Genomic DNA, 27,662 nt, shown 5'->3' with positions numbered 1-27,662 from the left:
TTGACAGAAAAAGAGAGAGAAAGACCACAAGCATGGGGAGGGGCAGGCAGAGGGACAGGGAGAAGTAGGTTCCCTGCTGAGCAAGGTACCTCCTGTGGGGCTCTATCTTAGGTCCCTGTGGTCATACCCTGAGCCTAAGACAGATACTTAAGGGACTGAGCCACCCAGGCGCCCCCCTCCCTCAGCTATTCTTCACACCCTGGGCCTTTGTAAATGTCACCTCTTCTCGATCCACTTATTTCCTATTCTGCTCTCAAGAGTAGACAATTGATAAGAGCAGCTTGAAGGCAGATAATGCCTTACTTGTCTCCATATCCTCAGGCCTCTCAGAGTGCTTGCCTTCAAGGAGCATCAGAGCTTCCTCTGCAGGCAGCCTTGCTGGAAGCCTCCTGGTGTCTCTAGGAGACGCTGGGTGCTTCTCAGGACCAAGACAGATGCTGGGTAATGATGGCTCAAGGCTGGAGAATTGGAATTCTCATTCACCTAGGAGCATGCCTGACTCTGCTTCTGATCCTGGTTGGCCTTAAAGAATCCAAAATGGATTTCCCCCCAATATTTCTGTAAAGAGGGGCAGGGGATAGGTACGTTTGCTGTGGGGTTTAAAGATAAAGGAGTTAAGAGCTGGGAAGTGCCTCCTTGGTCAACATATAAGTCAGACCAGACTGGCATCTCACATTCCTTTTGTCTTTTTCATAATCAGAGAGGAAGTGGAGGAAGAGAATGAGGAGCTTGAACAAAAATTCTGCCCGCTCTAAATGCACCCAGTCCTCGTTCTCTTTCAAACCCAGAACTCTCCTTGCATCATTCATTTGTAATTAAGCACGGCTTTGTGAGGTCTCAGAAAGCCTCCTACTGCTTTTCACTACGTTACTTTCCGTGTCTGCCTTTGGTACCGTCTGTGTTAGCCTACCAGAGGATGCCGAGCCCCTTCAGCATCCAGCACGGTGCCTTGCACACAACAGGTGCGTTCAAGAAGTTCTTGTTGAGGAATTCTTGAAGATGTTCTTAAGAAAGAAGGGAACGTGTAGCAATGCTCTCAGGGGCGAGAACAGATACTTCTTTTGAGATACAGATCTGCCACCCGCGCAGAGTGGGCTTCTACGGGCTCCCCAGGTGTAGGGAGGGCTTTGGCTGAGACTGAGAACTTCGTCGCTGGAGAATAATAAAGTGGGCGGGAACCGGCTCTGGCGGGAGGACGAGGCGGAGTCACCGAGAGTTTGAGTGTTTCGGCCCAATCAGAAGGACGCTGGAGGCGGCAGGCGCAGAAAGGGGAGAGAAGCGCGGGGCGGGAGGCCGAGGTCCCGCCCGGAGCAGCAGCCCGCCTACCTGAGCCACGGCTTCTCCCCCAGGTGCTCCTGCCCCGCCGGCGGCCTACCCCGAGGCTGACGCCCGCGATGGCCTTCGCAAATCTGCGGAAAGTGCTCATCAGTGACAGCCTGGACCCTTGCTGCCGGCAGATCCTGCAGGATGGAGGGCTGCAGGTGGTGGAGAAGCAGAACCTGAGCAAAGAGGAGCTGATGGCCGAGCTGCGGGTAAGGCGGGCGGAGGGAGACGAGAGCCGCCGAGCTCGGCGGCATCCCCTGCGGAAACGGCGGGGCCAGCGCGCCCCCCGCGCCCCCTCCCGGCCCCCCGTCCCGGCCTCCCGCTTGTGCCTGTGTTGGGGGGAAGGGCTCCACCCCTGCTGCACCTGATTCCCTCCCGCCCATCTCCTCTTCTTCAGTTTCCCCGGCAGCTCTCTCCTCTCTCTCAGCCCGCGGGGACGGGGAGCGCAGAGGCTTCGGCGCGGGGAGCCCGGGGACCGCCACCCTCCGACTAGTCCCGGCTCGGCCTGCGGCTCCAGCTTTCCGTGGGGGGCGCCGGCGGAGCCCCAGCCTGGCCCGTGGCAGCGGGAGGGGCTGCAGCGCAGGCCAGGCGACCGGGCCAGGCCCGCAAGCCCCGCGCCCGCCTCTCGTCTGATGCAAGACCGCCGCGCGCTCTCCCCGCCCCTGGGCCTCCGGGGAGCTCTCGGGGGAAGGGGGCGGGCGGGGGCGCCCCGGTCCTAGGACCGCCCCTGCGGCCGCCCCGCCCCCCCCCCCCCCGGGATCCCGGCTCACTTACCTCCCGCTGCCCGCCTCCCCGGGGCCTCGGCCGCGGTCAGGAATGGCCAGCTGGATGAGCCCGACCCCACAAGCCCCCGGGGAGTCTCTGCGTCGTAGCAAACCTCTCGGGCCAGCTCGTTGCGCTCAAAGTTGGCGCAATCTACTTCGGATCTTTCCCTGCGTGTCTGTAAGGGGCCGTGGGGGTGGCTGCCTCGTGCAGCCTTCGGACGTTTCTTGCGTGACCTCTTGGCTCTGCTCCTGCACCCAGCACCCCACCTTCCAGCTCCCACGACCCCGCGGCCCCAGCGCACATGCACCTGTTCCATTTTCTCCCTGGAGGGGCCCTTGACTGAAAAACCGCAGAGGCGGCTGCAGTCGCTTTAGCTGTGCTGGAACCACACGGTGCTGGAAACCCACTGCGCTCCCTTGTCTGCCCTGGCACCTGCCGCTGTGTTTCTCCACGAGGCTGCCCTCCTCCCACCCCACCGCACCCCGCCGGTGCTGTATCTGGTGACTTAGAGAGTAACCCTGTACTGTCCTGTACTTGGAGGAGCGGCTGACCCTGCCCTGCCTTCAAGAGGCTTGTGGACCGTCAGGGGGCCTGGCCAGCGCTCCAGGGTTGACCAGATGACACAGTACAGACAAAGCCCCAAGTGAGACCCCCCAGCCTAGCCTCCCCCTTCACCTCCCCTGCAAAAGTGGAACAAGGCGGGTGCTTAGCCTGAATGGGGTGGGGGACAGGGGCTTGGGATCTGATCCTGGAACACGGTAGGACTGGATGGGAGGCAGGCACCTCACACTTGTCACCTCCTCTTTTGTATGGGTGCTATCAGTGGCCTTGGCTCAGGGCAATGGCGAGAAGGCAGTGCAGTGGCTTTTAGACCAGCTTCTGACCCTCCCTCCACCAGAGCAACAGGGTGGGATGAGTGGCCTCACTTGGGGCTTTGCAGCTTTCTTGTGCAAATTAGAAATCCTCATGTCTAGGATTTTGAGAGAGGGACGGGGGGTGGGTGTTAAAGGCAGAATTGAGAGGAACTGGGGCCTCTCCTCTAGTGGAGGGGTTCCGAGAAGTTGGGAAGTTGGCTGGATTGCTGGGATCTGGAGCGGCAATTTGGAGGATATATTAAAGGCACTGAAATCTCCTGGCAGGAGAGGGGGTTTGTTGGCTACTGGCTGGCGGCCTCGTTGGGCAGTTTGGGAACCCCCAGCCTTCCTGTCTGTCTTTGTAAAACGTTCACGTCAGAATACCAGTTGCTCAACCTGGAGAGGCCTCGTGTCCACACTATGTCTTCTTATTCTGGGTGGGGAGGTGTCTGAGTGGTGGCCCCTGCCCTCTCCCATTAAATCTTTCATATTGACAGAAGTTGGAGCTCGTTGCCTGCCCAGGCCCGGCCTCTCTTCCCACTCCTTGGTATCTGGGCAGGCACAGTTTGCTCTCACTGACTCCATGGTCGGGAAGTACAATTACCCCTGAGAATGGTGCTTTTCAGACTCCACACAAGTCACAGTACAGTATTGGGGAGCGAAGTGGGTTTAATGGGTCATGATTAGCATTTTAAAAACCAGAATAAGAAATATCAGGGAGCAAGGCAGATAGGCAATCAGTAGTGTGTCGGGAAATTTGTTTCAATTATATGGGCAGTTGTGCTGTCTGTGTAGTTTGTGAGTATAAAATCACAACCTAAACGTATGTTTCGTGCTTTCTTAAAAAAAAAAAAAAGATTTTATTTCTTTATTCATGAGAGACACAGGGAGAGGCAGAGACATAGGCAGAGGGAGAAGACATGGGCAGAACTCCATCCGAGGATCCTGTGATCATGACCTGAGTGAAAGGCAGACACTCCACGACTGAGTCACCCAGGTGTCCCCATATATTTCTTACCATAAGTCTTATTCAAAAAGTTTAGAAAACCCTGGCTTAGAAGAGTAAAGCATCGTGTTCAGAACTCACAAACTCTTAGACCGGGACTCCTCTTCCGTCAGCAGATCTGACATCTTACATAAACCTAATACGCAGGAACCTTTAAATCTTACCATGTATCCGTGGTTTTTAAACTCTGACCACGACCCACGAGAAGAGAAGAAATTCATTATACATCATAACTCGGTATATACATACATATGTGTACAATACACACAGTAAAGTTTCATGAAATAATACCCTTGCTATATGTGATACATACATTTTTCTTTGTTTTATTGAATAGCAAAAAAATAGCCAATAAGCTACATGTTAATAATGCACTTAACTTACTGAGCACATTTATTATTTTGGCTCAGAATTTTAAAAAGGATAAAGAATGGGAAACTTCTCCATGCAAGAGTCCATCTTTTGAAAGTAAGTTCCGGTGCACCTGGGTGGCTCATTCAGTTGAGGGTCTGACTCTTGATTTTGGCTCAGGTCCTGATCTCAGGGTTCTGGGACTGAGGGCCCAGTCAGCCTCTGTGCTCAGCAGGGAGTCAGCTTGAGGATTCTCTCTCCCTATGCCTTTCCTCCCACTTAAGTGCACTCTCTCTCTCTCTCTCAAAAATAAATAAATAAACATTTGAAAAAAAGTTAGCAAGTTCTTGGCCTTTTGCAGTAGGATTTAATTTGCAAAAGTTAAATAGACATTTCCTAAATCAGGTTCTCACATATTGTGCCAACCGACACCTCCCTGCATTCTCTAGCTGAGCAGCAATGACCTGGAGAATTGGACTTTCCTTATGATTTATGTCAGAGGCACCAGCCATGCTAGAATTACCCTCAAGGCCAAGCCTGTCCTCCTTGGGAAAGGAGGCATGTTTGAACTTGAGAAACGTGAATGGCTTTCCACTGCTGAGTTAGCATAGTTTGCTTAGAACAGCCATAAATCCAGCAGAACCGTGGCCTTTTTCCAGCTGTAAGGCAGCTGCAGAGAGCAATAGACAGCAGAATGGAGGCAGTTTTGAGATTTGCCAAAATGGACTGCAGAGCCTTGGAGAAAAGAAAGTTGTAGTCACAGCACACTGCACTGTGGAAGGGGGAGGATTTGCAAAGGCCTCCAGTTTGCGTAACAGAGTAGAGGAGCAGGCATCTTGGAGTGGAGTCTTGGAGGGATGACCTTTGACCGGAGTAGGGGGTGGTACCCAGGAGTGCAGGGTTGTGAGGTCACAGACATAGGCTGCCAGTAGACGCGATCAATAGGTGCTGGTTGAATATCTCGATCGGTGATGCAATTGAATGAAGTGGGGTAGTGGAGGGTGTTAAGCGACCTTGAAGGCTGGTGGGCGCTGGCCATGTAGGTTGTGGGACCAGGGTCTGTTGAAGGGGAGTCTCCAAAGGCAGATGCCCTACCTGGGTCAGGTGAGCTCTGAATGAACATCTGCACTGGTCTGACTGGAGACTCTTCAGACTTCCTGGCTTCAAAGAAAGCTGGTCTGAGGGACACCACCCTTGTGGGAAAAGTGTGGAGAGACCACAGGGTAACAATCCTGAGGGAGATCCCTCCATGGCGAAGGCTGTGCCTGTGGAAGTCTGGTAGTGCCGTTTCTGTGCTTGTCCTGGGGCCTGCAAGCACGAGGTGGGTGGACTGCGGGAGAGCCTGCAGCCACCCCTGTGGGAGGCAGATTCCTAAGGTTTGGGGAGGGTGCTGGTGGCCTTGGAGAAAGCGCTTGAGGAGGCCAGATTCTTGGGGCCCAGTGGAGGAGGTGATGGCCTCTGAGGAGGGCCAGAGCGCATGTCCGTTGCTCTCTCTATCACTTCTCACTTCCTCCTCACACACTCAAGGCAGCCAAACCTCAGAATCCTAGCTCATGGGGGATGCAGCTTGGATTTGACCCCAGGCCTGCCTGATGGCAGACCCTTTCGGATGCATATGCTGTCTGCTTCTTTTCTCTGCACAAATACATCCGAAGTCGGCCGGCATGCAGGGACTCCCACTCTGGCAGAATGGGTGCAAGGCGGTCTTGAAGACCGGCTGTGGACAAGAGTGTCTTCTGCCCCAGGACTGTGAAGGCCTCATCGTCCGTTCGGCCACCAAGGTGACTGCTGACGTCATCAACGCAGCAGAGAAGCTCCAGGTGGTGGGCAGGGCTGGCACAGGCGTGGACAATGTGGACCTGGAGGCTGCAACCAGGAAGGGCATTCTGGTCATGAAGTAAGTCGCGAAGCCCCCGGGGTGGGTGTAGAGGCTCACCACGAGTGGGGAGGGGGACACTTGGGTTAGTGAAGACCGGGTCAGAGTAAGAAGGGCTCCCACGAGGATGCCTGGTCCAGGCGGAGTCCGGACAGTCGGGTCTCGCTCACAGCGTCCTGGTTCCCCAGGTTTTGAGGAGGAGGCTGTCCTTGTGATCTCAAGTCACTGGACAAACCCACCCCACAGACATCTGCGCTGCAGCCTGGTTGGGGAATTAGAAGAATGTTTGTTAGTGAATCCATCTGCATCCCCTGTTCCAGGGATACTCCTCCCCCTCCGCTGCTGTGTCTGGAGCAGGGTTTTCCTAGGCTCTGCTTTGCTTTCTGCCCTGTGCAGATGCACAGCCTTTGCTAGTTGAGCGGCTCTACATCCTTTCCTTTCCTCACTGCCCTCGTCCTTCAGCAGCCAGGGTCGCAGTTTCTCTTCACACTCCAGGGCCAAGAAGGGAAGGGTGAGGGCTGTTTTTGCAGAAACTCAGAGCAGAGGTTGTGACTGCATGCCAGGGCTGGGCCACACATTCCTGGCTCCCGGCTGGCCCTTAGATGATGTGGCCAGGTCATTGTTGCCCACTTCTTCGTCCTCAAGCCTTCTCCCTTCTCTCAGGAAATTCAGCGTCCCCAAAAATTTCCCCTCCCTTCTCTCCTCTTATAGAGCATGGGTGAACTGACCGGTCATCTGACTGAGGTCAACATCCAACCGAAGAAATGTTAAATGGTAACCCCGTCCTACATTCTTCCCCTGGACACAGAGGCAGAGCCCTCAGCCCTGCACCCCTTCCTACATCCTAGTACAGCCTGTTCGCAGGGTTAGGCAGGAAGCTCAGTAGAAAGACAAACTCTGAGAATCCTTTACTCTTGACTTTTTTGGGGGATAAGATCTCTTGCCTTTTCCTCCTTGTAACTTTCATTTCCAGAAATGAAAAGATCCTAAAAAAGAAAAAAAAACGGTAAACATGTGTGTTAATAAACAGTTCAAAAACCAAAAAAAAAAAAAGAGTGAGAGAGCCTTTGAAAAAAGAAAAATGGATTCATGGATTTCAGCTGTATTCTCCTTTCTGTGAAATGGGCAGAGTGAGCATGGCCCTTGTCAACATGGCCCTGTGCATTAAGGTGTGAGGAAGCGTTCTCACTTTGGAACTTGTTGAGAAATAGGAGAAGTCAAACAGGTGAAGATAAAAATCCTAGCTTTGTCACTGATAGAGGCTGGGCTGGGCAACTAGGTGAAGGTGTGTAGGCAGTGGGCTGACGTGATGTGACGGGCTTGCTCACGCATCTTCTGCACAGCCTCAGTAAGATCAATGGCATAGAGTAGCGGGAATCTGTGGTTTCGGTGGGCAGGTAGATCCTGAAACAAGAGGGAAGAGAAATGCTGAGCCACCCACATATCTCCCCATCGAATGAGACACTTCTCTGCCTTGGGAGAAGGGAGTGTGGGTAGGAGGCCAAGTGTGTTGCTCTACCTGAAGTCCCTCCATGTGAAACATGCAGCCAGGGCAAGGGGGTTTCCCTCCCCTGGGTTTAGGGCAGGTGTCCATCGGAGAGCCAGGTTGGAGGCCTGCGGGTTGGGGGTTGGACTTAAGAGCAGGTGAGCAGAGGGGGCAGGAGCCTGAGCACACTTCACTCACGGCCTTCTCTTGGGACAGGAGTGGGAAGATGGGCTCTGGACGCACTGACATCCCCTCTCCTCTTCCATCTTTAGCACCCCCAATGGGAACAGCCTGAGTGCTGCAGAGCTCACCTGCGGGATGATCATGTGCCTGGCCAGGTAAGTCCATCTTCTCAGCAGAGGCAGCCTCTTCTGTGTCCATGATTACGACTCCCCAAATAACGTGCCCTGAAGAAGGGTAGAAACGCTTCAGCCTGACACTGTGCAGACAGCCGAGAATTTTCGAGGCCACCCATCTTTATGGGACATTCAATATAGTGGTCCTGGCACACAAAGGTCAGACAGCTTCTCACAAATGAGTGGAGGGGGGGGCGTTCGGCATGGCTGCTCCTTACCTGGGAGCAGGCTCACCGAGAAAATGATTATGTGCCATCTTCCTCTCCTCCTTGGTCATTTCCTGTGTCCACGCCATCCTCCGGCTTCTTGCACCTCCAAGCCTCACAAATATGGTTTCTGCTCCCTGGAATATCCTTCTCCATCATCATTTCTTTTCCGAGTCGTTCTAGTACTTTATTACACTCGTTATTAAAATACAACTTCACACAGGTTATAAAACAGAGGCAACACGCAACATTTTTATTTAGTTCAGAACATTATTGAGTGAATTAATGCCAAAATGTAGCAACCTCCATGCCTCAGAGACTCCTCATACCCCAGAGGTCCCAGACTTTTCTGCACATTGATAACATCTTGGATCTTGAAACACTCCTAATGCCTGACTTGCGCCCCAGAAATTCTGATTTCATTGGTATGGGATGAAATTTGGCATAGGGATTTTTTAACAATTTTTGATTTTAGGAGTTTTAGATATAAAGAAAAGTCGTAAAGATAGAAGGTCCCACATATGTCATACCCAGTCTTCCGTATTATTCACATCATACGTTAGTATGGTGCATTGGTCACAATCAATGAACCAATGTTGAATTATCAATACATAACTTTCAACTGAAGTCTTCCCCATCATCTTTATCCAGATAACTCTTGTTCTTCAAGATTAAGCTCGAGTATTAGTTCATCAAGGAAGCTCTCTCTGGATTCCCCCCACTGGGCTGTGTCCCTCACTGACTGTTCTGACCCCGGGCTTACCTCTGTCACTAACCTTTCAGATCTTTATTGTGATAGGATGGAGTAAGAACTGCTCTGGGATCCCTGTGCCAACCTGTGGATTCTTAACACAAGGGGACTCAAGTGGGGAAGTGTCTTGCTCTTCCAGCAGGAACTCTGGGGGTGTGGGGCTCTTGAGTAGAGGGCACAGCCTAAGAACCACCGGCTGTGGCACAGAGTGTACATGAGCCTTACTGTATTGGGTAGAAAATGATGGCATTGAGCCCTGCTGTCGAGTAGGCAATTCAGGCACCTGTGTGGCCAGTGGGGAGGGCGAGGGGCCGTGGACAGGGCAGGGAGTTCACTAGGTCCCTTCACACAGCCTGGGATGCTTAAACCAGGGGACCCTGGCAGCCAGGGCTCTTTCTCTCTCTACTCAGGCCTGAAGCTTCTGGGGCCAAGAAATTACTGTTTTCCCCTCTGGAGACCTGTTCTCCCTCCTGCTGGGGCAGGGTCTGGAGGAGCTGACCTTTGTTCTGATGCTCCCCAAGATTTCTACCTGAGCTCTTAAGTCTTCACTGCTACTCACTGGCCAGTGAAGAGAGAGGAGACTGGAGAAAGCAAAGAGCATGGGCAGCGTGCACAGCAGAAGGGACCCAGCCAGGACGGGGTCCGGGAGCTGGCTGTCTGGATCTCCCACAACATCTGGGCTGGACGTATTTCTCCCAGAGAAGCCCGATGCCCTGGTTTCACTTGTGCTATTAAATTCAGTGCTGGTTTTGGTTTTGTTTTTGAGTTAGGGACTGATCTGTCAGCTTTCTATCTATTTAATTCTCTCATTGGTTTTCTGGAGGTGGAAGGGAAGGCTTGGGAGCCAGAAATCATTTTCTCCTATTGCGGACCAGCTTTGTTTAAGAGTAGATAAAGTGGAATGATTTCAAGACAGCGGCCCATTTCCAACCTCTCACCCAATGACCTCACTCATCAAAGATGCATCAAAACTAAGAAACAAGCACCCTATTGAGGAGGAATGGAGTCTCCCACACCTTCTGGTGTGTCTGCTCAGACTGCTTTTCCAGCAGGGCAGCAACAGCAGAGTGGGAGTTCTGGACAGAAGGTTGAGAGCATTGAGCAATGTGGGTGGAGAGGGGGCCTGCATGGGCCTCACAGTGGGGGACTTTGAACTCACAGCAGGGGCTCCTGAGGTCTAGGAGCAGAACAATGACACAGAAAGAAAGAGGAGAATGCAACCTGCTTTGAAGTCATCTCTCCCACCTTACCTTCTCTTTCTCTAAGTCAGGATGGCTACCATTCAGTTCTTGGGATGCCCCTCCCCCACATCATGGTCCTCCCCAAACTGGCCCGGTGGGGACCCCAAAGTGCCTGGAGAGGATCCCTGAGCGGCCTGCTATCCCGTGCCCCACAGTGCCACATGCAGCTCTCTTAGATGGCACCGTGGGGCCAGGAGGGCCAGAGCAGGACGTGAGCCAGACCTGAGAGGAGCCGGGTGGGCTCTGTCTCACTTGGTCAGGGGCAGGTGAGCGGGCTAGCCTTGCTGAGAAGGGGGCACTTCCTCAAGGCAAGTCATTGTCCTTGCAACATTCCTGAAACGAGGACCCTCTACTGAGGATGATGGACCAGAGCAGCCCATCCGGTGACGGAGCTTCTTCCCCAGGAGGCTTGTTACTGAGGCTTTGGGAGTTTGCCCACGAGATCCCAGGAGCACAGATCCCCCGTCAGCTGGACTCGCAGATGGAAGCATGTCCTGGCGATGTGTAAATGAGAGAATGCTTTTTATAAGAAATCCGCAATGGAGCTACAGGGACATTATGTTGGAGTCTCTCCCTCTTACACGCGCGCGCACACACACACACACACACACACCCCACTCTGAGTTTTGTGGCCTGCAGGAAAGACCGCATTTAAATACCGAGGAGGCTCACTGCTGGGAATGTTCTTTGAGTCCATTCAACTACTTCCGATGGGGTGATGTCCTGCAAGATGTTGAGTCCCCAGTTGTCTCCACGCAGTTGTTGTGAGCGTTACATGCGCTAAAGCATCTCCAAGCATGTCTCATGGAGTGTCTAAAGTAGAGCATGGACTCCTTAAACATTTTAAACGTTGTTTCCTGTCTCCCGGATTCTCTTCCAGAGAAGCCTGGGTGACCACATCCCACGTGACGTAATCTTGTCCTCTCACCTCTGACTCTGCCCTAACTGCCTCTGTCCCTTCCAGAAACACGTGGAGACTCAGACCCCCCCCCCCCGCCGTGTTAACCAATCAGAGGAGAGAGGCTGGGCTGGGGGTGGTTTGGAGAAGAGGTGGTATGGACTATAGCATCCCGTCCCCCCATTCCAGTGCAGCCTGAGACTGCTGGGGTTTCAGGAACTCTCGAGGAAGGGAAATACCCAGCTGTCTGCTGATACGGTGGAAAGTGCAGGTTGCGGGCTTGGATGAAAGAGGAAAATGAAAATCCGTGAACTTCTGGAGCACTGGATGTTCTCAGAGCCCCTCAACACCCCCATTTTGTTATCCCTGTGAACCGTGGAGGACTGGTGCTTGCTTTCTACATGCTTGTCACTCAGCAGTTGACTGACTCTCAGACTCCCAGCTGGGAACAGAAATCCCGGGGCTCCCACATCAGGTGTGCCTGACAGGTTTTCCTCTGCTCCGCTCCGGGTCTCTGTACCCGAGCTCTAGACCAGCCTGAGCCTGGTTCGCCCTGGGAATGACTGACTGACAGAGAGGGTGGCTGTGCAGACCTCACATCACCTCCCATGTCGGCCCACTGAACCTGTCTGTCCTTGCAGGCACATCCCCCAGGCGACAGCTTCCATGAAGGACGGCAAGTGGGAAAGGAAGAAGGTGAGCGGCCAGTCCTGCCTCGTCCCGCCCAGCTCGGCGCCCGAGGCCTCACTCCCGGGGCTTACTCTGGCCGCGTTGCCTCTTGCTTGTTTGGTTGCAGTTCATGGGAACAGAGCTAAATGGGAAGATCCTGGGAATTCTTGGCCTGGGCAGAATTGGGAGAGAGGTGGCCACTCGAATGCAGTCCTTTGGGATGAAGGTAAGAGGTTGGTGAGGCCCTTTGGTGTGGGGCTCCCTGTAGCAGTTTTGAGAGAGGCAGGTTTGCTTGAGAAAAGGTAAAGGCTTTTTCCTAGGAGGGGCTGACCCTCCTTCAGAGCCTCTACCGAAGTAGGCGGTGTAGCCGGGGAGGGCAGGGATGTTGGCCTGACCTCAGAGTCCGGGCATCCTTGGTGGAGGTCCCTCCGCTCTTGAGTCCCAGCGGAACAGAGGGGCTCGTATCCTGTGCTGCTTCGCCTCTGCTGCCGCAAGGGCTCTTTGTTTTGCTGTGTCTGTTGCCTGTGATAATTCCGAAAAACAGGAGCACATCTGTAGCCTTATAGCAGGGCCGTTATCCATCCACCTTCTGGCTCCACTCCACAGTCAGAAGACGGCAAGATGATTGTGCAAATGCCGTGACACGATGTTAATCCCGTGGTGGCTGGAGCACCACGCATTTCTCAGCAATTCTCCCTGACCCCTGTTTCCCTCCAGGACCCTGCTTTACCCTATTCTGGGAACTCAGTGGTTCTTCTGGTCAAGGGAAGGCTGTCATCGAGAGCAGTGCCACACCCTGAGGCCAAGCCAGGAGACCTTGCAGAGCGGTGGCCCCAGAGCCATGGGAGGGGACCTGTAGGGGCGGGTGACAGGGTGGCTAGGTGTGCTAGCAGACATCTCCTTGTTCACTCCTCGTGCCCTCTCTGCCGTGGGGGGATGATATATTCAAACTGCCGCCAGGAAGGCTTTCGTTAAACATAAAAAAAAAAAAAAACAGTTTTGACAATCAGATCATTTCTAGAAAACTTTACATGGAGCTGCTCTGGCATTTCCCTTCTCTTTCCTTCTTCCTTCCTCTTTCTCTTTGTCCCCCCAGCTTCATAGAGTTAAAGGGAACCCTACGGATTAACCCTTAATTTTTATATTGATGTCAGGAGTTTGTGAATTTTTGCTGAGGCCTCCAGCAATGGAAGGTAAACAGGAGGGCATCCCATTACACCACGCGGAAATCTTCCTCTCCCTCCTGTCCTTATTCCCCACACACTTATTTACATCAGCCAGACATCTTCCTAAGCCTCCGCACGTTTCTCTAGATCCCGGAGAGGGGCCTGTGGCCCAGCAGGATCCACTGATCATGAGAACAAACCAAAGCCAGTCCCTCCTGTGCAGGGCTGGCCAGGTGCCCTGTGCTGCAAGGAGAGCTTTCTCTCCTCTTCTGTGAGGGATTAAAGTAAAGGCTTAGCTCACCTGGAATTCTGATCCTCTAAAATCAGGGGCTGGGGGTTAAGTAAAACTCGGAGTGCCATACTCAGACAGGTGAGCGCCTCATTGATGACACAGAGACTTGGGGACAGGCTGTTTGGCCCAGCTGCTCCTCTGTTAAGTTCCCTCCCCTTCCCCACAGCGCCACAGCTCACTGGACTCTGCTTGCTCAGGAGCCTTCATTATCAAGGACTTGAGACTTTGGGGGAGTGACTTACCCAGACAAAAAGCCCCACCTCGTTTGCTGAGTGAGGGACGTGATCAGTAAGCTTCTGTGCTCAGCTACTCAGCTGCTGCCAGGCTGCTCCCGAGAGGCTTGGAGGGATATGGATTCTGAGCATCTCAGTGGAAGTGGCTGACACCCCTCAGACATGTGTTTGATCAGAAACGTCTAGAACCTGTTCATGAATGTCATTCTGTGTGTCCAGGCATACCTCACACGACACGCCCGAATTCCCAGCGTGACTTTGAGGGTTTGCGTGCTTTTGTATGTTGCAGCACGTCACTGCTCCCCTCGGGGGTTCTTCTGTCTGGATATCTCTGGCCGGTCCCTGTAGGCTATCCTGCTTCTGGGACATGATCTTTATAAACCGCTGAAACACACCTTGAAACGGTCACCCGCCCCCTGCCCTTGCCAGCAGCCCCGGTCATTTTGCAGTGGCCCAAGTGGCCTTTGTTCACGCTCAGGGCTCACTTTGACTGCGCTTCCTAACTGATACCTAGGCCCAGATGAACTTTGCACAGGGCAGACAGATTATGGACCTGCATCATCCAAAGCTCCTCAGTTGGTGTTTGAACATTTGGGGAAGCAAGATTTTCGAAAGTGCAAGGAGGGAAGATTCTAAAACAGGCTGTGAAAGAGTTTATCAGCATCCAGTCAGGAAACCATGCTCAGTGTTCACTAAGCACAAGTTGTTTTAAATTGGCCTTGTTCTCCCTTTAGAAGCCAATATTAAACCGATCGTCATGGATGTCCTTAGGGGTCTTATACCTGGATGATTTAAAATTGTATTTTAGTCATGTAATAGGTGAAGGGATTTTCACAAAAATTAAATATAGATCCTCATCTCCTTGTTTACCACCCCAATCCTGGTCTGCTGCCAGTCACCTGTGAGGTAACATCAGTTTGCTGTGTATCATCTCAGACTTTTTTCTGTGCATTTATGTGGAACACATAGAGTTCTTTCCCATTGTGTGTGTGTGGGGGGGGGTCTGTGCCTATAGAAAGTACAATACTGTACATGGTGGTAAAACGTAGATCTTGGAATAAATAAATTTATCCTATTTGTAAACTCTTCCATGGGGTTCTGTTGTGTGGACGAATTGCTTTTATTTGGCTTCTTCCTCAAGGACAGATGTGTAGATTGTTTGGAAATGTGGACTTAGTGAGACATTGGTGAGATCTTCCCTGACACCCTTGGGGTTAAGATGGAGACTGTGATCTTGGTGCGAAAGGCTTAGTAACGGGTTGAAGGATAGCTCCGTCTCAGTCTGAAGGGAGATGGTACAGGATGACGCAGGGCTATGCCTTACCCATCCTTCTCATCAGCGGTCTGGGTGATAGGAAGCAGGGGGAGGTGATTAATTCTTAAGACTGTGGAATCATATCCTAACTGATGTGAGAAGGCTAGCAAGGTTGGGCATCCTAATAAGAAGTTGAGCTAAGATACCTACCAGGACCCTCTATATGGGCCCCCAAAGCAACCAAACACATTTGGATGTAGAGGTGTTGTTAAAACCCTTTTCTAGGGGAGGGGACCTTGGGTTGACAGAAACGCAGTGTGGTTCACAGTGGCATGGCTAATAGAAAAGGTAATGTGACTTTTGGTAGCATTAAAAGAAGTATGACTTCCAGCACAGGGACGGTGACATTCCTTATGGTCTGTACTTCCTAAGGAAGGATTGGAGGCACTGGGGTCACAGCCCCGTCATGACTTGGGAGGCCATCGACTAGCTCTTCTATAGAAGAGTCATGCTCCCAAGGAGTGGATCTAAGGAGGACCAGTAGGTACAAGCCATGGGGGACAGAGCTCTAGCCAGAGCTGGCCCCAAATGGAATGAGAGAGTTAGTCTCCCAGTACTGCAGATACTCAACATGAGACTGGCTAAGCACCTGGCCAGTATGAGGACGAGGTGTGAGCATGGGCAGAGAGGTAGAAGCAGATGGCCTTTAAAGCTGTCATAGCTCTGAGCACCCATTGCCCATGGGCTACGAGTTTCTTTATCTGCGGAATAGTCTTTAGCAGGGAGTTTTTGTGTGATCATAGGAAATAGAGTAAAATTATTAAGGACTGTGGTTTGTTACAGTAACTCGTGGGCACACTGTAATTAAGACAGAGTGGGACCAGAAGGCATAGGGCACCCTGAGTAGTTCTGGTTGGGTGGCTCGGGCAGTGCTGCAAAGCACGTGAAGATATTTTGATCACCCCTTCCTTCCCTGGTCCTGGGATGTCCCCTGGCCTAAATCTGTCCCCTAGGCTGTTAGTCACTAATTAGGCTGGGTAACTAACATCCAACCCTTCCAGAACATCGTGATTTAAGAGTTGACCCCTTTGTGTCACAGGAGCAATCAACAGAGTCCCTCTTGTGCTCAGACGTTGGGTAGGGACTGCCCCCTTTCCTTTCCCGTCCCTTCTTTGTCACTATCTGCTCCCTCAGGGAAGCGGGGATCCTAGACCTTAGCTCTGCTAGGGAGCTCAGCCACCTGGCTTCCCACAGCACCTGGCGGGGGCGCTGTGTGTTGGGGAGAGAAAGCCCACCTAGGCCCCCATCCCAACCAGACAGGCCTGGAGAGGAATCTTCACGTGCCACCTGAGCTACCTGACTTGCTCTGAGCCACATGGCACAGATGTGGGTGTCAGAATCATTCTGGCCATCTGCAGCCTGCTGGTTGTCGGAGTCATCTGAGTCTGATGCTCCATGGTGTTCTTTCTGCCTGGAGCTTTTTCTCAACCCATTTGCTGAACATGTTATGTTGTACATTCTGGAGACACAACTCATTCATGCCAGCATGCCCGCTAGAGTGTTAGCAGGCCAAGCCAGCCAGCAACTGAGCCTTGCACTCTTACCAAGGTTTCCTGTGAGGAACAGGCCAGGATCTCCTAACGGTTTCTTGGTGGCCCGTGTTGTGATGAATCTGAAGTTATCCCAGAGGGATGGACATTGAACCTGAGGCACCAGATGTCACCAATTCTCTCAGGCCCAGCTAATGTTTACTGAGGTCTACTGTGTCAGAGACTGTGCTTGCAGTGACCCCTGCAGGGTCAATATTCTTATTCCAGGTTTACAGACAAGGAAACTGAGGCCCAGGAAGGTTATATGGTATGTTTGAGATAATAGGACTGGTAAATGGTGGAGTCCAGCTTGAGCTCCAGGTCTCCTGACTTCCGATCTAGTACGCTTTGTCTTGCATCCCCACCACTGTCTTCATGCCTGATCCAGGTGAGTTAGACGGTCTCTGCTCTGTCACTGTGCTCGACCTTCCTCGGGATGAAATCTCCTCAGGATGCTCCTAGCTCAGTCTGGTAACTGGAATTCCTACTGCGCCAGAGTACTGATTTTTTTACATTCTTCCCAGAGCCCCAAGTTCTGGGAAGGTACCTTAGGGACATGGGGATGGGACCCTAGAGAGAGAGTAAGTGGTAGGGCTCTGGGCCTTCACCTCTGCAGCTCTGATCGTTTTTTATAGTGGGTTTCTGAGTAAGATGTCATTGTGTGAAGGGAAGAGAGTTCTCATCTTCAGCCCGAAGAATTAGCTGTGAGGCAGTAGGAGGATGTGATGATTAGGCTCCTTTCCTGGAACCCCTTCACCGTGAAAGCCTCCTTGCTCTCAGGCATCCACTGTTAAGCCAGAGGCCCAGGGGAGGTGTAGTCATCCTCGCAAGGCTGCCTTCTATGACACCAGCTAGGACGTGGCTCTGTAGCGCCACTTGAAAAGCTGGGGTTCCCCTGCTCCCCAGCGTTAGGAGCCTGTCCTGAGGCTGGGATTCAGGTGGAGAACCCCTTGGTGGCTCTCCCTCAGGCTCCTCCGTAGGGTAGTCTTCAGAGGGTACATACCTGGAAGTGCTGCAACGTGTGAGTATCGGGACATCTGACCCGTTCCAGGGTGCGTTAGGACCCTACTCAGACATTGTTCCCCTGGGCCCAACCATATACTCTTTCGACTCCCCGCAACGTGGTCTCCTGGTGTAGGAATCCCAGCTCCTAGCCGTGTTCAGCTGCCATCTGCCCTGGGTCTCCCGAGTGAAAACTGAAAACCGTTTTCTCAGCCGAATTCTACCCTGCAGTTGTCTGCAGCCGAACAAGAGAAAGACAGCTGAGTCAGACCCTGCTGACCGCTGTGGAGGATGCGGGTCCCCTCCCTTCCCCGTCTGCTCCCCACCAGCTGCAGGCACCCAGCACAGGGTGCAGGCCCCCAGCACTAGGCCCGGCTCCGCCCACGGGACCCTTCCTCCCAGCGCTCCGTGCTGCTTCTGGACTCCCGAGAGCCCCAAGCCCCAGAGTGGCGGGAGCTCGCCTCCATCGGGGTCAGCTCTGTGACCTCTGCTGGCGGTCCCCGTCCTCCCCCGCTCACGTGAACGAAGTACATCTGGATTATAGATGAACAGGGCCCTTGTTCCAGGCAGCCCTGAGCTGGCAGACAAAGAGCACTTGTAAGGGATCCTCTCTCCTCCCTGGACGCTGCTTGTTCCCCCGGAAACGAGTAGGTTACAGCTGAGGGGGGAATGACCACTGGGGCTGGGGGTTGTGAGCTTTCAATCCTACAGCCTCTCCCCCAAAATCTCCCCCTTGGCTTTGCTTCCTCCACAGGCTGATGATGAAAACTGTGATCTGAAACTTGTTCCTCATTCACGACCATGTCAGTCTCTTCTCTGCAAGGGCGGAATTGGTTACACAGGAATCCTCTTTGCCAGTATTTTCGAGATGACTTTTCTGTTTCCCACAAGGAAATTCATGATGAGCAGGGGAAGCATTACAAAGCACAGGAAAGCATAAAGGAGAACAAAAATGAGTTCCACCACACAGACATGATGACGGTTTCCAGTATTAGGCCTTCTGTTCTGCTTGTTACCTTTTGTTCAGTGCCAGGCCGCCTCTGAACATTCTGGGGTTCGCCCCTAACATTTCAGGGTTAAGAGAACTGTCTTTTCAAGGAATATTGAATGACTGAGTGTTGGAGCAGGCGATGACTTTGAAATCATCCACCCAGCTCCTTCACTTCGTACTGAGGACCCAGGTCCAGGTCTCCTGGGTCAGCGTCCGTCCCTTGGCTCCTGCAGCTGCGTCCTGCCTTCTTGAGGACACGGATGCCTTTGAGATTGTTAAGGCTCCTACGCCTCTTTCCCCAGTGGGTGCTGCGGCCCCGGCCAAGCCGAAGGTGACCAGACAGAAAGTGGATTATGTCTCTGCTGTGTCAAGAGGTGGCTGCGTCCTGGTGGTTGTGGATTCTTCGAATCCCAGCTGCTGGTGCTGGCTTGATCACCTTTAGAGGCTTGCCCTTGCTGAGGACATGTGTGACTGGTGCCCGACACTGTTCTGATACAGGACATGTTTCCATTGACTCTACCCGGTTGCTCAGGTGGGGCTGTGAGCCCCTGACCTCACCCCACCTAGAAGGGTGGGCACCAGGGGTGCAGGCTTCCAAATCCAGACATTCTTCTTATCCACACTCGACCATCTGCCAACCATGCGACCTTGGTTGAATCATTTCACCTCTCTGCCTTAGTTTCCTCGTTGGTAAATCGGGGCAGGCAGGAATCTGCCCAGAGGAAGGTTCTTTCTGGGACCTGTGCCTTCTATGGTGCCTTGGTGCCTCCTTTTTTCTCCTCTGATCCTCGCTCCCTATTCCCTGTCACTCCTGCCCTGTTGAAAGGATCCGTCCTGAGCATTGAGGCCTCTGTGTGGTGAGTCACCCAGTTATGCCTTCCGAGACTAGATGCATTTGGAGCCTTCTGAAAGGGCACTTCAGGATGGGACCAAACCTTGCCCGCTGGCGGGTCAGCACTCCTCCCCAGCGACCGGTCTTGGTCTCCTTGCCTGCCCTGCTCTGCACCGCTGCCCCAACCTACTTCTTTCTCAGTCTGTGCAAGAGTCAGGGCCCCTGCCTGTTCTCTGGCCCTGAGGGTCCTCGGCTGTGGCCAACCTGTCCTCTCTCGCCTGGTTATACCCTGCTAGTGTAGTGTGTCTCTGCTCCCCACGTGGCTGTCCTGCCTCTCCTGGGTTCCCTGTTTGCTAAAGGTTCTGAGCTCCCCCTTATCCAACCTCACACACGCACATGTGCACACACGCACACACACACGCACGCTGCTCTTGCATCTGTTCATGGTTAAGAGCTCGGAGGTAAACAAACTCCCTTCACACTCTGGGCCAGCCCCTCCTAAATAGAGAGCCCCACTTTGTTCAGCTCTAAAGTAGAATAGTATCAACCCTTGTTGTATTACCGTATTTGGACAGACTTAGCAGTAGTACTTGGTAAATGCCCGATAAATGGCCTCCATCATAATGATACCAGTACTAGTAAGGAACAGTGACATTTGCTCGTCTCTCTCTCGTTTCTGACCAGACCGTAGGGTACGACCCCATCATTGCGCCAGAGGTCTCGGCCTCCTTTGGTGTCCAGCAGCTGCCCCTGGAGGAGATCTGGCCTCTCTGTGACTTTATCACTGTGCACACACCTCTGCTGCCCTCCACCACAGGTATGTGCGTCCCTGCCTGTGGGTCGGCCACGGAAGCCACAGACCAGAGAAGGGTGGGCCCTCAGCCTGGGCCTCCGCAGGCATGTGGACTAGGGCCCTCGAGCATGGAGTGATGCTCTGCTAGCTGATCCTGCATCCCACGGAGGAGGGATGAGCTAGCTGGAAATGCATGGCTCGACACGTATGACCCGTGACCCATGGTGTTTGCTGGGGCCGCTGCTGGCCTTTCCGGTTCCGGGACTTACTCAAAACACTAGGATCTCCGGGACTCTAGGATGTTTCTAGACTGAGTTTGGTCTAAATCCACAACAGGGCCTTTGCCCCCGAGCCTGTGAGAAGGGAGAGGTGAGACCAGAGAGGCTGTCGGCGTGTGGGGAAGGAGCTGGTACGAGGCAGGGAGGGCTGCTGGCACTGGTGCTGGGGTCCCGGGCAGTGCCGCAGGAAAGCCCTTCCCTCCTTGCAGGCCTGCTGAACGACAGCACCTTTGCCCAGTGCAAGAAGGGGGTGCGCGTGGTGAACTGCGCTCGGGGAGGGATCGTGGACGAGGGGGCCCTGCTCCGGGCCCTGCGCTCTGGCCAGTGTGCTGGTGCCGCGCTGGACGTGTTTACAGAGGTGAGTGCCTGGTGGAGGAGAGGAGCGGTGACAAGGGGCCCAGGGCCGAGAAAGCCCAGTGTGCACGAAGAAGGTCTTTGCCTTAAGGAGGCCTCCACGGCACTCAGGAGGAATTATGTTGCCAGAATAACACCTTTGTGGTTTGGGGAGCCCTCCGGAGTGCGGTGCACAGGCCGCCGTGTGGTCTTTGCAAAACTCAGATTTTAAATAGGACCCAGTTCCTGGTCCCGGGCTCCCTGCGCTGCTGTCCTGTTGATGACTGCAGGGAGGACCGCGCGGCACATCCGTTCTGAGGCTGAGGGTTTGCGGCAGAGAGAGAGCATTTGGGGCCGGGTTTAAGGTCTCTTAATTATTGACCGAGGTCTCTGATGAAATGAATCCCGTTGCCAAAAAGACATTCTGCCCAGTGTCTGTTGGCTTTCCTTTCCTTCGTGTCTTCTGGGGAGGGAGGACAGCCTGAGGCGAATGGCCAGAAGGGGTCCCCTGTGCCCTGGGGGCTGCTCTCTGTCGAGCCAGAGACCCCGTCGTTGCTCGCCCGAGCCACCCCCCCACCTTACACCAGAGGAATGACGGACAGTGCATTTCCAGGTGGACTCCAGCATCACAGATCCAGGGCAAAGAGCAGGGATTTTGGCTTAGGCACTGGAGGGTTGCTGGATATCTGCGGTGGGGCCCTGGCTCGTCCCCGGCCCTCTCTGAGCACTGTGTTGCCCTCACTGTGTATTCCCTGTCCTGAGCACGCAGGGTTTATACTCCTGGTCATCTTTCACAACTAGATGGTAAGCTTCTGGAAGGCAGACGTGCGCCTGGCCCTCTTTGTACTGACGTTCCCGATCAGCACCTTCCCCTGCCTGTCTCTGGCCTTCTCGTGGCACATGCTACCAAGTGCACAGCACTCCCAGGCCCAGGTGGCCAGACAAGAGGCCTGAGAGACATTCCCAGGGGCAACATTGTGCTCAGTGAGCAGAGGGGGTGGGCAGAGGTGCCCAGGTGGACCACCTGCGTGGTGCGAGCCAGGATGGGACAGCTGTGCAGAGGGCCTGGAAGTGCTGCAAGGATTCAGGAGCGAGGGGGAGCTCGAGGCAAAAACCAGTAACAAACAGTAGCTTCACTGGCTGAGCACCTCCTGTATTACTGGGGTGCAGTCTGCACGACAGTGTTTGGTTCTGGGTAGTATTCACCCATTTTATAGATGGAGAAACCGAGGCTCAGAGAGGTGGAGATTTCTCCAAAGGCACATAGGTCTAAGCGGGGGAGCCGAGATGTGCATCCCGTCCTTAGCCCTGTCCACTCTGCTGTAGAGAGGTGTTGACGAGGAACCCGGCTGTTGAAACCAGAGACAGAAGGCGTAGAACCTTCTAGCAGAACCAGAGTAGAAGGCATCCTCGGCCCCACGCCTCTCCTCCAGCCTCCCTGGGCAGGCGACCGAGAGGTGTCTCTCTCTCGGCAGGAGCCGCCACGGGACCGAGCCTTGGTGGAGCATGAGCGCGTCATCAGCTGCCCCCACCTGGGCGCCAGCACCAAGGAGGCCCAGAGCCGCTGCGGGGAAGAGATCGCCATCCAGTTTGTGGACATGGTGAAGGGGAAATCTCTGGCAGGCGTCGTAAGTATGGCCAAGTGGGCCTGGGGCCGGGAGGTCGGAGGGAGGAGCCGAGGCCCGGGAGGGCGGGTGGTGTCCGGTTTGGGGCATGGTGACAGCTCTGGCGGGCAGTGGTGTGTTGACCAGATTCGGCCCTGGGGGTAGAAGATAAGGCCTCCTCTGGAGCCAGGCTTCTGGGTGGGGCGGCGGGAGCCCCGTCCCGAGCTTTCCTAGTTGCAGCCTGGTTGCAGGGAGGCGGCTCGGCCCTGCCGTATTGTAGCCTTGGTGCAGAGATTGTGGCTCTTCCCAGGGCCCGGGCTCCAGAGAAAGGCTCCTTTGTTCTCCACATGCTTTGAGAATGGAGGAGCGTGGCCTGGGCTGCTGGACGCCGTGGGGATGGCGGGTGGGGGCCGGGGCTGGTCCTTGACCTTCCTGGCTGACCCTCGGCGTGGGGACTTTCATTGCTGAGGACAGAGCAGTAGCAGGAAAGACACAGGGTGCTTTGTTCAGCCTGCCAGGCCTGGCGTGATAGCCCAGCTCGCCGGGCCACCCTGCCTGCTACACCCCGAGAGAGTAGGGGAGCCAGCTACTCCCCTGAAGGACCCACAGGACGGCGCTCAACCACAACACGTGGCCCGTCCACCTGTGCCTCTCCCTTCTCTCTTCTGCATCTCGCGGCTCCTCAGTGTGGGGGACACTTTCTCACTCCCTCTGCACATCTCTCCTCTGAGCAGCTCTCCCCAGGTGCCGTGCTGGGACCGAGGCCATTGCCAGCCAGTCAGGGCTGCACCTGTCCCTCTGCAGCCCTTTGCCGGGCAGGCCTCTGCCCTCACTGTTGCAGCCCTCAGGGGTTACCATGGAGTCCGTAGGCGGTGGTGGCGGTCCAGGCCTTTTCGTGAAGGGGGCTCCTTACCACCGGCTCCATCAAATGGAACCATAGACTGTTCCCATCTTATACCAGAAGTAAACTCTCTTGGTCAAAGGCCTTCAACTGGGGCAGATTTAAGTCTCCACCCAACGTGACAGGTTGTCCTCCAGTAGGCTTTTAGAAAGAAAGACAGTTGTGTCACATGGGAAGTCCCTCCCTAATTCTTCTCTGCATCTTCCCCCGTTTGGTTGTTACATTAGACACAGACTCACATTAGGGTCGGGTGGTGCTCAATGGCGCCTGCCTCTTAGAGCCCTCCTGTTGGTTCTCTAGACCTGCCGTGAGCATCCCCGTCCACAGGTGCTGCCCGGAGGACACTTGCCTCCAGCGGCAGCAGGCTCAGCCCAGCCCACTGGCCCATGGCCCTTCCTCTCTGCTGCCAGCACTGGCCTTCCTTCGTCCCGCCTCCTGGTCCACGCTGGTCCTTTCTGTATCCTGTGGAGAGGAGCAGAGGAGCCCTACCACAGGAGCCCCAAGCCAGGCTGCCTGCCTCCTTGGCCATTTCCAACACCAGCAGCCTGTTTGATTTATATCACACCCCAGGTTTCGAATTAAATCCTTCTTAGACTCCTTGGTTCTCTTTACAGTTTGACTCACAAAAGTGCCCAATGCTTCATTCAGAGCCAGACCATCTTGAACCACAAAATGGAATTGAAATTGTGACCCGGGACAAGCTGGCTTTGTTATCAAGCCCTGTTGGGACGGTCCCGCCGTTCAGACCCTACCCTAGACTTACAGCTTTAGGAGGAAATGTGGCTTTTGTCTCCTTTAGCTGCCTGGCAGGCCTCCTGGTTGACTCCACATGGGCAAGATTTGAAGAATGATAGGATCATTAAGAGTATGTGAATCCAGGGGATCCCTGGATGGCTCAGTGGTTTAGCACCTGCTTTGTCCCAGGGCGTGATCCTGGAGCCCCGGGATCGAGTCTCGTGTCGGGCTCCCGGCATGGAGCCTGCTTCTCCCTCCTCTGTCTCTGTCTTGCTCTCTCTCTCTCTCTCTCTCTCTATATAAATCAATCATTCAATCAATCAATCTTAAAAAAAAAAAAGAGTATGTGAATCCAGTGACACCTGGGTGGCTCAGTGGTTGAGCTTCAGCCTTTAGATCAGGGCGTAATCTGGTCCGGGATTGAGTCCCGCATCAGGCTGCCTGCGAGGAGCCTGTTTCTCCCACCGTCTGTCTTTGCCTGTCTGTGTCTCTCATGAATGAATAATTAATTAATTAAAAATATGTGAAACCAGCTTTGCAAATTGTATATTTGGTCAAAGTGATTAATGACCGTGTAAACACTCATTTTTTCTTTTCCTAAGCTTTTATTTATTTATTTGACAGAGAGAGGAACCAGTGCTGAGCAAAGTGCAGAGGGCGGGAGAGAGAGAAGCAGACTCCCGGCTGAGTAGGAAGCTGATGTAGGGCTCAATCCCCAGGACTCCGAGATCATGACCTGAGCAGAAGACAGTCCCTTAACCGCCTGAGCCACCCAGGCGCCCCCACTTTGTTTTTTAATTGAGGTGTAAAGTAAAAGGGAAGGTCTTGGAGCGACCTACCCCTCTAGGTCCCAGTGATCCGTGACTCCCCACACATCTTAAGTCAAAGACCACCTTCCTTGTGGTGTCCAGACCCATCATCTCAGGAACAACCGGTCTCCTGTGTAAGGGGTGAGGTGGGCACAGTTTGTGGGGGTAGGGTGTAGAGAAATGCCTTTTTCCCCTTCTGGCAATTTTGTGCTCTTTTCTGGCTCTACAGCTCTCCCAAGCTGAAGGCACAAGTCTTGTGGTGGCTAATGGAAGTGGTCTCCACGCTCCCCCCACCCCAGGCCCCGAAACCAGGACAGCCCTGTGCCTTCTGCTCCCCACTGTGGAGCTGTGCTCAGGAGCCCTGCCCTGCCTCGTGCTGACCTCAGCTCTGCTTCCCCGTTCTGTGCAGGTGAATGCCCAGGCCCTTACCAGTGCCTTCTCTCCACACACCAAGCCTTGGATTGGTCTCGCAGAAGCTCTGGGGACGCTGATGCAAGCCTGGCTGGATCCCCCAAAGGGACCATCCAGGTGGTAACACAGGGTGAGTTGGGGACACTGCAGAGGGAGGGAAGAGGTTGTGTCTGTAGCAGTCCAGACAGCGAGGGGCTGGGAAAGGACTGGACATAGCTCTTGTGACGCCAAGTCCCCTGTTCTGTCTGCATAGGGCTCACTCGCTACCCAATGGGGACAGAGGGGACGTCCAGAAAATACTAAGAAATACGTGTGATTTTCACAAGTCACGATTGTATAGTATTCTTAAGATGCACATGTTTCATGCAAGAGAAACCTCCATGAGAGACAGTTTCATGGGAGAGGCAGTAGGATTGGGGGAGGGAGTCCCAGCTTAAGGGACAGGATCTTGATTCTGGGTTTGACCCTGTCTCTGTGAGATTTCCCTTTGTCTGAACCTGGGTTCTACATGTAAAGTGAGAGTCGGGGCGGGTGTGCCAGATAGGGTGGTGGGACAGGGTGTGCCCCGTGAACGGTAAGGTGGGTCCTGAGGCGAGCTGATGGTCCCCGGCATTGCTCAGCTGGGGGTGGGAGCAAAGAGAGTGGCCTCGTCTCCCTTTGCGACTGCAGGCTCCGGCCACTTTCCCAGTGGGCCCAGCGTAGGCAGATGTAGTTGAGAGACTGCGCAGGGCTCTAGTTCCTACACCCGCAGAGGCTGGTCCTCCTCGTGGCCCGTTGAGCATCTGCTCACGTGGGAAGAGCTTGGGGGTGGTTAGACCTGGGCGCTGCTAGAAATAGGGGAGGTCAGAGCTGCGGGATCCCCAGAGGAAGCAAGGCAGGGAACTGGGTGCCTTCCAGAGGGAAGCGGAACTTGGCCCGCAGGCTGGGGCTTGGGCCCCGGGCAGTGAGGAGTCCCTGACCCAGGATGGGTGTCAGCGCCCTGCCCGCTCCTGTGCTGCTCAACAAACAGCAACCTTATTGTAGGTTCTCTGTCCCCAGGGACGCCCCTGAAGAACGCCGGCAACTGCCTAAGCCCTGCAGTCATTGTCGGCCTCCTAAAGGACACTGCCAGTCAGGCGGATGTGAACTTGGTGAACGCCAAGCTGCTGGTGCAAGAGGCCGGGCTCAGTGTGCGTGGCCCCCGGAACGCTCCTTTCCTGTCCGCCCCGCCCCCCTGTCCCTCCCTTTGCAGAGCCTGCTCGCCCCTGCTCCTGGAGTGGGAGCCCGGGCAGGTCCCGCTGTTGACACCGGCCGCCGGCCGGGCAGCCGAACCTCCCCGTCGAGCAGCGGGAGTACTGCCTTCCTCGGAGCGTTGCTAGGAGTGAACGAAATACTCCTGCAGGTGCTTTGTGTAGGCGTGCCCTGTGCACGGCAGGGGCCGCGGCGCCCCCATTGCACAGCTGAGGGACAGAGGAGCCGGAGCCGGGCTGTACCGGCCGCGCTGGAGGTCGCCCAGCACGCTCGCCTCGGGCTCCATCCCGTGCTCCTTCGGCCCCGGCACCCAGGTTCTCGATCAGCTCGCCAGTTCTGGAAGCTCCGCATAGCTGCTGAGCGCCCGCAGCCCCGCGCCTCCCCTTTGGTGCCTTCCCCTCTGCTTCCCTTGTGAGATCCCAGCCTGCGTCTGAGCCGGGGGCAGCTGGCAGGAGCAGTGGGCAGCGGAGCTCCCGGGGCTCCCCCCCTGCTCCCCCGCACTGGGCCACTGACCTGCCCGGGCGGAGAGCCGGAGGGGCCGGGCTGCCCCTTCCTCCTCCTCCCCCCGCTCGCACCTGCACCTGGACCCGCAGATCCCTCCTGCCCCCTGAGGGCGGGCGTTGGCTGTCCCGGGCAGAGCCCTGGGCCCTCTCCTGCAGCCCCAGTGGCTGAGCGTGTCCGCCAGGCTGGCGCTCCGCAAAGCGGTGTTCGGGCCGCGGAGGGGAGAGGCCATGCAGCTGGGAGGCCTAACTGCGTCCTCGCCTTCTCCCTGCAGGTAACCACCTCCACAACCCCGCTGTGCCCGGGGAGCAGGGCTGTGGGGATGCCTGCTGACCGTGGCCCTGGCAGGTGCCCCCTACCAGGCGGCGGGCTGGTGCAGGGCTCGACACCTGTGCTGCACGCGCTCAACGGAGCTGTCTTCAACCGGAAGTGCCTCTGCGCAGGGGCCTGCCCCTGCTCCTGTCCCGGGCTCAGCCGTCTCCTCCTGAGATGCTGCCCACATGATTGGTGAGGAGGGGTCTCGGAGGGCTTCCCGTGTCCTTGAAGCTGTGTGTGCGTTGGTGTGTGGTGTGTCTGTGGTGTGTGTGTGTGTGGTGGGGGGGGGGGGGGGTCCTCTCCAGGGATGGGGCTTCCTGGACCTTTGCTTCCTTTAGTCCCACCCCTCCCTCGCACATTTCTGTCACATACAGAAGATCTGTCCTGCCCGTTCCCAGAACATTTGGGAAATGGATGCAGAGCTCAGAGGCAAGCGCCTTCTCTCCTGTGTCAGGGCCCGCGCAGAGTTAGAGCCCCAGAGTCCCTATTAGCCGGCCTGCTCACCGCGGTCAGCACACAGCGTGCACCTGCCTGCAGGCTGCGTCTCGGAACTCCGAGCCTTTGGGTGCAGGTTTCTTTCTTCTGACCGCAGGCCCTGGGGGCGCCATGC

The 27,662-nt window shown here is 54.9% G+C and overlaps 1 pseudogene; it reads left to right on the top strand.

Moving 5' to 3' along the window:
• Positions 1–1,297: 1,297 nt before the first annotated feature.
• Positions 1,298–26,379, top strand: LOC119877178 (annotated as a pseudogene).
• The last annotated feature ends 1,283 nt before the right edge of the window (positions 26,380–27,662 follow it).

Source organism: Canis lupus, chromosome 17 (assembly GCF_011100685.1).
Source record: "Canis lupus familiaris isolate Mischka breed German Shepherd chromosome 17, alternate assembly UU_Cfam_GSD_1.0, whole genome shotgun sequence".
Taxonomy (NCBI): Eukaryota; Metazoa; Chordata; class Mammalia; order Carnivora; family Canidae; genus Canis; species Canis lupus.
Note: the sequence above shows the minus strand (reverse complement) of the source record. Positions and strands in the feature narration are given on the sequence as shown.